Here is a 10,158-nt window from a genome sequence, read left to right as displayed (position 1 = left end):
ATTTCAAATGGACAAAATTTAGTGGTCGAGTGTACTGCCCTATTGTATGTAAATTCGACATGTGGCAAACTTTCTTCCCAAAGTTTCAAGTTCTTCTTGAGAATAGCTCACAGTAGCATTGATAGAGTATGGTTCACAACTTCAGTTTGTCCATCCATTTGTGGATGACACATCATAGAGAACAGCAATAGTGTTCCAAGTTTCCTCCACAAAGTTTTCTAAAAGTAACTCAAAAATTTGGTGTCACGATCAGAAACAATGGTTCGTGGCACCCCATGTAGTCATACAATTTCTTTGAAAAACAATTCAGCGATATGTGAAGCATCATTACTCTTGTGGCATGGGATAAAATGTGCCATTTTGCTAAAACGATCAACCACAACAAAGATGGAACCCCTTCCCCGCTTGGTTCGAGGTAAACCAAGAACAAAATCCATGGAGATATCTTCCCAAGGCACACTAGGGATAGGCAGAGGAGTGTATAATCCATGAGGATTCACACGAGACTTAGCTTCGTGGCATGATTCGCAGCGAAGAACATGTCTCTCCACATCTCTTCTCATCTTTGGCCAAAAGAAGTGGTCGGTAAGGACTTGTTCTGTCTTCTTGGCGCCAAAATGGCCCATGAGTCCTCCTACGTGGGCTTCCTGCACATGTAAAATGTGAATAGAGCAATCTGGAATACATAGTTTGTTAGCTCGAAACAAAAACCCATCATGCACATGAAAGTTTTTCCATCCTTTGCCATCTCAACACTTGGAATATGGTTCAGCAAAATATGAATCAGTTGTATATAAACCTTTTATGCTTTCTAATCCAAGAATCTTAGTGTCAAGTTGGGTTAGCAAAGTGTGACGTCGAGACAACGCATCTGCTACAACATTCTCTTTTCCTTTCTTGTACTTGACAATATAGGAAAATGATTCAATGAATTCACACCATTTTGCATGTCTTCTATTCAGTTTTTAGTTGTCCTTTAAGGTGTTTCAATGATTCATGATCTGAATGTATCACAAATTCTTTAGGAAAAAGGTAATGTTGCCAAGTTTCCAGACTCCGAACAAGAGCATATAATTCTTTATCATAAACTGAATAATTTAGAGTTGGACCACTTAGCTTTTCACTAAAGTATGCAATTGGCCTTCATCCTTGCATGAGCACACCTCCAATCCCAACTCCACTTGCATCACATTCTATTTCAAATGACTTACCAAAATCTAGGAGTGCAAGGACTGGCGCTGTTGTTAACTTCATCTTCAATTCTTCAAATGCCTTCTATTGTGCTTCTCCCCACTTGAAAAGCACTTCTTTCTTTGTCAGCTCATTGATTGGTGCAGCAATAGTGCTGAAATCCTTCATGAACCACCGATAGAAACCAGCAAGTCTAAGGAAGCTTTTTACTTGGCTCACGTTCTGTGGAGGTGTCCAGTCCCGGACAGCCTTGATCTTTTCTTCATCTACCTCCACTCCTTGTCCTATAACAACAAATCCAAGAAAGACTACCTTGTCGGTGCAAAAGGTGCACTTTTCAAGGTTAGCATACAATTTCTATTCACGTAAGACAGCAAGCACACATTGGATATGTTCAACATGTTCATCAAGAGACTTGCTGTAAATTAAGATGTCATCAAAATAAACAACAACAAATTTGCCAATGAAAGCTCTAAGCACATGATTCATCAATCTCATAAATGTACTTGGTGCATTGGTTAACCCAAAAGGCATTACCAACCATTCATACAACCCAAATTTTGTTTTAAAGGTTGTTTTTCATTCATCTCCTTCTCTCATGCGAATCTGGTGGTATCCACTTCTTAAATCAATTTTAGTGAATATGATAGCACCACTAAGTTCATCAAGCATATCATCCAGCCGAGGGATGGGGTGTCTATACCTTATGGTAATGTTATTTATTGTTCGGCATTCCACACACATCCACCAAGACCCATCTTTCTTACGCACTAAAAGGACAGGAACAACACAAGGGGACAAACTTTCTTGTACGTACCCTTTTCTCATTACTTCTTCCACTTGTTGTTGAATCTCTTTGGTTTCTTCCGGGTTGGCGCGGTAGGCAGCACGGTTTGGGAGTGAAGCACCGGTCACAAGATCAATTTGATGTTTGATTCCTCTCTTAGGTGGTAGTCCTAGTGGCACTTCATCCAGAAAGACATCCTCATATTCCTATAACACATCAAAGACAACACTTGGCAAAGTAGAGGGTAAGTCGTTAGCGACAAGAAAACTGTCCTTGTACAGAAGGACATAGAACACAGCATTGGGTTCACTCAATTCTTTTAAATCCCCTTTCCTAGCCATCATAACTAAACCCTCTTTTCTCGGTGTCTTGGTTCTTTGAGGCTGTGGGGTTTTATTTGGCTTTGGAATCTCTCCCTCACTATTTTTGTGGGTCACTCGTAGGTGGTTCTCGCTTTCTCGCTGTTTTCTTTTTAGATCATTTCTCACAATCTCCTCCGGTGACAAGGGAAGCAAAGTGATGCGCTCTCCTTTGTACATGAGAACAATCTTATTGGCGTGACCACAAATCTGAGCATCTCGGTCATACAACCAAGGTCTTCCTAACAGCAATTGGCATGCTTCCATTGGAACCACATCACACTCCACATGATCATTGTACTGCCCAATGGAGAAGGGAATGGTCACAATATTTGTTACATGCAGCACACCACAATCATTTAACCATTGCATCTTGTATGGAGAAGGGTGGCGCCGCTATTTCAGTCCCAATCTTTCAACTAATTCTCGACTTGCAATATTATTGCAACTGCCATTGTCAACAATGATTTGACACAACTTGTCCTTGATCATGCCCCGGGTGTGAAAAAGATTGTGCCGCTGATTATTCTCTTCTTGGACAACAGTAACACTAAGCACTCAGCGAGAAATGAAGCAATTGTTGTCTCCATCATCAGGTTGAATTTCATCACCTTTATCTTGCATAATTTCTTCATCATATATTGGAGCTTCTTCCTCAGGTTCGCTTTTAGATTCCCATTCACCTTGCTCATTTATAATCATGGTCCTTCGACTAGGACATTGAGCAGCAATATATCCTCGACCTTGGCACTTGTGACAAATAATGCCTCGGGTATGGGAAGAAGAAGAAGCAGCTGATGCAACAAAAGGGGTTGCTGTGCTTGCAGCAGGACGTCGCTGTTCTTGCTGAACTGCAGGTGAAGAAGCAGTAGAAACTATGGTCTTTGCAACACCAATGGATGGAGAAGGACTAGTAGCAACTCATTGTGATCTTCCCCCACCAATAAAGGTGCCAGACTGCTACCGACGCCATGGGGCTGAAATTGATTGGCTCCCATAAGACCTTCTTCGTCCCTCTTGCTGAATTTTTTTCTGTGCATAGCTTGATCAACAAGGTCTTGCAAATTATGATATGGAAACATCTCAACAAAACCTGAAATTTATTCATTGAGACCATTCAAAAATCTTGCCATTTTTGACTCTTCATCTTCTCTAATTCCAGATCTCACCAAGAGTAACTCCATCTCCTTGAAGTAGTCATCAACAGATTTTGATCCTTGTCTCAATGTTTGTAACCTATTGCGGAGGTCACGCTGATAGCTTGATGGCACAAAGTGTCTTCTCATCACTCTCTTCATCTCAGCCCATGTGTTGATATGATCACGTCCCAACTCACGTTGATTTTCTTGAACTTGGTTCTACCATGTGAGAGCATAACCTGAAAACTCAATAGAAGCAAGGTTGACATGCCTCTGATTAGAAAGATTGTGCACTCTAAAAATCTGATCACATTGCTCCTCCCATTCAAGATAAGCATCAGCATTTTCTTTCTCTAAAAATTTTAGAACACTTAACTTTACACGAGCAATGCTATCCGGATCATCTCTATTGCAACGACCACGATGATTTTCCCCATTAGGACCAGCACCACGAAGATGTTCAAATGGCTGTCCAAAACACCCATGGTGACCAAAAGGATTTTCATTATCATCAAATCCCACCTCATACTCATCATGAACCTCATCTTCATCTTCAAATCGTACACGACGTCCATGTGCACGACGGCCACCACGCTGATTATCAAAACCAGCACGGCGACCACCACCATGTCCTCCATGGCCATCGCCGAAGCGATCAAATCCATGATCAAAACAAGAATTCTCATCACCAGACTCCTCCTGGTGATTTTCTTCATGACGACGATGTGGTCCTTGGCCTCCCTCCGCGGGAAGACAAGCATCAAGCATCCTCTCCATCGCCTCCACCAGCGAGTTTGCCATGTGGCGCACCTCAGCCCATGTGATAGGGGCCTCCCCATCTCCATGGTTTCCACCATGAATACTCGAATTGGATCCTGCCATGTTAGACTAGTTGCAAGAAAAAAAGTGGACTAGGTAAATTTGTGAAAACACTCGATCTCACCTTTACTTACCCAAGTTCTTTCCTGATCTCAAGGACCATAATAATGCTGGTGTGGTAGTTCAACGGAGGTGGTAGAGAGGTCGTAAGGATTACGAATCGAATGTCCTGGTTCAGGTTTTTGGTGGAGTTATAGGTGGCTAACAAGGAGGGCTACGGTACTGCCAACCGAGCGGTTTTGATGTGCTCAAAGATATGACGTTGCTGCTAACAAGATCACCACCAACTCAAATATATAATCTGAAATTTTCAGCAATACACCACAGCATAGATCCTTCAAATTCTTTTCACTTCTCTTTTTTTATCTATATTTTTTATAACACCGACAGTGGTAACGAACGACACAACTCAAATTTTTTTTAATAAACGGTGGTGACTAGCAACTTGATGAACACAAAACACAACGTAACAGTACCGCAAAAAGGTTATAGGTATATTTTTTTGTGTGTGGCTTTGGACTATAGTATGTGAACAAACACAAATATATGAAGTAGATTAAACAAGGATAACGATGTGGATGACGGCAAGACCTACCATCTCAATCCGAAGCTCTGATACCAGATGATAGGTACTGAACTATTTCAGTACGGGAGTTGGCCCGATCTTCACGATAGTAGGTCACGATCAAGATAACTTGCAACAAGGCAGCAGGGATAAAATAGTAACTTGCTGGAGAACAGCGAAGTAACTAGCTTTATACCTGACCAAGGTTGGATGCGACTAGGCGACAAGGAGAGAGACACTGAAACCACGAAGACTTCGACTCGATCTCCGAACGACCGCAGAACCACAACCGGAGCTAATTCACACAAGGTGGGGCAGCCGTACTGGAACCCGCAGAGCACGAACTAGTGGATCCCAGAGGAATCTCTTCACAAGTCCAGGATAAACAAGGAAGAACAAGGGTTTGAGTAAACACTCGGCAGCTCGGCTACAATATCACTAGAATTATCAAATCATCAAAAGGTCCTTTTCTAGTAGCCTCGAGGTGGTATTTATACTATGAGAAGTCTCTTAAGATAGATGTGAACTGAAGAAACCACGTTGGGGTGGTGGAAGGTCAACTGGCTAGAACTTTTATGAGGTGGTCTTTAGTTCCCACGCGTCTTCTAGGCTTTTGTACAGTCTTCATTATTTTGGTCATAACTCCTTCAGTTTTGCACGGGATCTTTAGCTTCATGCAGACTATTGAGCTTCAGAGCAGTCTTCACTAAAACTGGTCGGATGCCATGCTGGATTGGCTTGAATGTAGCTCTTCTCTCTGATCCATCCTTAATGTATCCTCGTCTTCCTTCTCGAAGAACCTGAGTAATAACAATATGCACGACTTAGGTAGCTCGAAATTACCATCAATGTTTAATTGAAATTCACAAAGTAACGCGTGCACCTCTTGTTGTATCTTTTGGCGTGGCTACGAGTGACTGGTCCCATAGGGACTTGGAGTGGTGTATCAGTCGGTGAGGTGGTCGGAGAAGTCACCGAGGTCGGTGAAGTTATCGGAGAGGTCGTCGAGGTGTTCGAAGAGGTCGCCAAGGTGGTCGGAGAGCTCGCCGAGGTGGTCGGAGAGATCGTCGAGGTCCCTGACGCTGGCGTGGTCACATCACGGTTGCATGAGCCAGGACATCATAGAAGGACCTCTCCACGACGGCGGGCACCATGCGGCAATGGCGATGATGTTCTGGTGAGCCGCAACAACAATAAGGTAGTAGGGGTAGCGGGTGAGGAACGACAACTCACCAGTGACCTAACCGAGGTGTCGGCTCGGCCAGAGATGACCCGAGCGAGGCTGGTCACGTGCGCGCTATGAGGTGAACGGCGGACCACAAAGGCACAGGCACGTTAGTGGCGAGGAGGTGGCACTAGAGCTACGACTAGCATGCACACGACATAGAGGGGCTCAAGGCAGAGCTATTGGTGCAGCCAATTCGATGTGGGGCTAAGTGGGGAGGACTGGCCATGGCATAGGCGGTGACGGGTCTTAACAGCGCGGTGGCGGGGCAAAGCTCCAAAATTGAGGCTCGGCTGAGCCGCAATGAAAGCGGGGTGGGGACGGCTAGAAAGGGGATGTGAGGACGGAGCGGTGGGCGCAGCAAATTAATGAAAGGCGTCCTCTCGCTTCTTAGCACTCTAACGTGGCGCAGCGGCGGTGGCAGCAGAGAGGTGGACAGGGGACAAGCGAGCGGACGGGAGGTGGTGGGGACTCGGTCAGAGGCTCAATATGTGCGTGCTTGGCAAGATGCGATTGGCACGACCGGGGCGGCCCACGGCCAAGCGCTAGCCGACGGCCACACGCTCGCAGTCGACGTGGCCTGCGCGCCGCTGTGTCATAAATGGCAAGGCGACGGTGACACGGCCTCATGCGCGTGGCATCAAAGTGGGCCAACGATGCAGTGTGGTGTAGCGGCAGGCGATGCAATGCGATGCAGCAAGCAAGCGCGAGCGCGACAGCAGCAGTGGCGGCTACGTCGCGGCGTCAGGTGGGTCGGCAGCGTGGCAGCGCGCGGGGTAGGGGCAGCGCCGCTTAGCTAGGTAAGCCACAGCAACGGTGGCTCCTAGTGGTCGGGTCAGGGCGACCAGGTCGGCCAAGCGCGGCAGCACGCGTGCGCACGTAGAGCGCGCCAACGCCACGATGGCACGCCCCCACAGCCTGGTGACCGTGCCCAGCACAGAGGGCTAGCTCGAGAACGTGCTGTGCATGGATTTTAAAGCAGCGACTACCACTAAACCATTGTCTCTAAACCGAAACCAACTTCACCACGATCAAACTGATACATGAGGCTGCTCAGCTGAGCTAAAACACCGCATCACCCTCTACCCCAATCTCTCTAAATAAATTGCTAAACTTAGCATTGTCCAGCTGTACACAAGCTTGAAATTTTCTAAGTTTTTTTAGTTGAACTCTATTTCAAATTGCATTTATAAGCTATTGAAAATATTACCAAGCAATATTATTTTTCAACAGCAAGTGTTTCATTGTCATCTACAAAGTTTGCACTTTCAACTTTATTTAAGTATCACACACATGTTCTATAGTATTTTTGCTTAATAAAAATTGGTTTTAAACCCTACTTGATATACATGAGCTATTGCATTAACATTGATTTAACATTTTTATTGATTATTTTAGGCTACAAAAAATTTATCAACACCTTCTATCACATGCATTATTACACAAACACGATGCCCGTGACATGATTTAGTAGTTGGTTTAGGGCGTAACACCGAGGGTGTTACACCTAACAATCGTACAATCAATCCAACGCAAAAAGACTACACGTCGACCGGACGTAAAGGCTATTACTCGACAAGAGGGCCTGAACCAGTATAAATCGTTCGTCTCTTTGTGTTTACTGTCGAGTTCTGCGTATGCTGAAGTCCTTCGAACATCGTCCCGAGTAACTCCGTGACGAGTCACCGGTCATCAAACACCGACAGATCTGGACCCGAACGAGAATCCAGACCCTACCAAACTCATCCTTAAAAGTACTAGACCATGAAGTACCAAGCATGCAAACCTAATTTTCAACCTCCACTTGTTTACATGCATGTTGCTGCTGTTTGAACAGTAGTGTGCGACAGGGATGGATCAAAGGGGCTGCCGAGGTTACGGCCCCTAGTGAGCCTGATTTCTTTATTAGACCACGATTACTTAGTCATAAATCATTATTAATCTCTAGCTCTAACCATGGATCTTCGTTATTTAGCCCCTTTTCCACTCTGCATCCGCCACTGGTGTGCGAGGAAGATTTCAGCCACAGGCGGCTGCGCTGCAGCGCCGCAAAGTTGAAGCGAACACTTGTGGCCGACCTGAGGGCGTACTCCCTCCAGTTTCGATTTGCAGGTCGTCCTGGAGAAACTCCCGATTTCAAATCACAGGTCGTTCTGTTAATTTGCGTCCATTCTAGACTATACTGCCCTCCCGCGTGCATTGACGTAGCTCGGTCCTGAGGCTAGACTTGCTCGCTCCCGAGGCGGCAATTAAACCACGCCGCTGCCCTCCTGTCTTCCCCGCTGCTCTTTAAATCGCGCCGCGCGCTGCTCCGTCCGTCGACGCGCGTCGTTGCTAGCTGCTCCGCCTCTCTCGCTCGCCGCACGCTATTGCTAGCTGCACCATGGACGCAGGCTCCATGGATGGGAGCTCGAAGGTCGTCGCACCGGCATTCGTTGATGCAGGTTCAGTAGATGAGAGCTCGCAGGTCATCGCGCCGGAGAAGGATGGCGATCACTCCATGGACGTGCTCATCGTCCCTGATTCCAAAGGCAAAGACGACGACGACCTGTGTTTGTGCAAACATTGCGGTGAAGTACACAGTGTGCAAGACATTGAAGAATGCCGCCGCGTTCGTAGGGAGCAGAGCAGGTGCTCTCGATGTTGTCTCGTCCACAGATACTATGACCTCACGGCATGGATCATAGACGGCTTCGACAAATTCAATTGTGAGTTATACATTCCCAATGTCGATGAGCTTCAAATGGACAGCAAGACACTCATTTTACCAGACCATGTCCAGAAGAGGGTGGATGAACTCAGTCCAAAGATGCAAGAGTTAAAGGAACAAGAGGCAAACAACAAGACTGATACATAGGGTAAGTTACAGAAATTGTTACATGTCTCATGAACTAACCCTAGTCATTGCCTAGTTCTAATCTTCTTCTCCTAATTGTTTGCTGCAGCGAGAATTGCCTTTGCCTGGTCAACTATGGATGCCTCACAAGCAATTTGCAATGGAAGCTGACCTAGTGTCTCTAGTCTTTCTTTGTTTATGTGAGGGATTTTATATTTGTTCGCTCCAGCAACCTTCATAGCTTCCTTCATAACTAGATGCAATGTGAGCCAAATTCTATTAGCCTTCTCTGGACAAAACTCATTGAAAGCCTGTTTCAATTATGAAAAAATGTTAGAATGAGTATGGAACTGATATGAAATATTATTGCATGAATGTACTAGTAGTTTACCTCTTGCACAATTGGAACAAGTTCTTGGACTATTCTCGCTGATTTCCTATATTGAATGGCTTGAATTGCACGAAAGAAGCCCAAATCTAATATATTGAAGTCCGGAGAATTCGGAGGTTGATAAATAAGTCTAATATCAAATCCATCTTGCCTAGCAGCTTCACAAAATAAATGATCATTAACCTCTAAATGAGATGGTGCATTGTCCTGAACAATGTAGATCGGTTTGTGAATATCCTCCATTGGCCATTTTTCTCTAATAGCCGGCAGCACCCTCTCAATCATGAACTCCCTAATCACATCTCTTGTGATGTGAGCAATTGGTTTAACTTCCCATGTTCCAGCTTTCCGATTCACGCTCCTCCTCTTAGCTTGTTCATAAGTCACAAGAGGGAATGATCCAATTTTTCCATAAAAAAATACAAACTCCATTATGAAACCTTGGCCGAGCTGATACAACAAAAAACATTAGGCGTGGAATGTAGTTCTTACTTTTACTAGAACGATGTGGATCATCTTCCTCAGGCAGCAAATAATATTTTGCAGAATTTTGTGTAAGGAAAAACCACTTCTCATCTATGAATACATGATCAAATAAATCTTTGAAACATGGATCATTAGGTGTGTTGTCCAGATCAAGCATATCAACACACCACTGCAACCTAGTCTTCTTGTTTGCTTCGGTTAGGTAAGGTTTGATGCTGTTTGAATGGCGCCTAAGGAGCCCTTTACGCATGCACCGAATCAACTTTGCTTTGCTAACATGGAGGCGCCTACTCACAGTTT

Source organism: Miscanthus floridulus, chromosome 16 (genome assembly GCF_019320115.1).
Source record: "Miscanthus floridulus cultivar M001 chromosome 16, ASM1932011v1, whole genome shotgun sequence".
NCBI lineage: Eukaryota > Viridiplantae > Streptophyta > Magnoliopsida > Poales > Poaceae > Miscanthus > Miscanthus floridulus.
Note: the sequence above shows the minus strand (reverse complement) of the source record.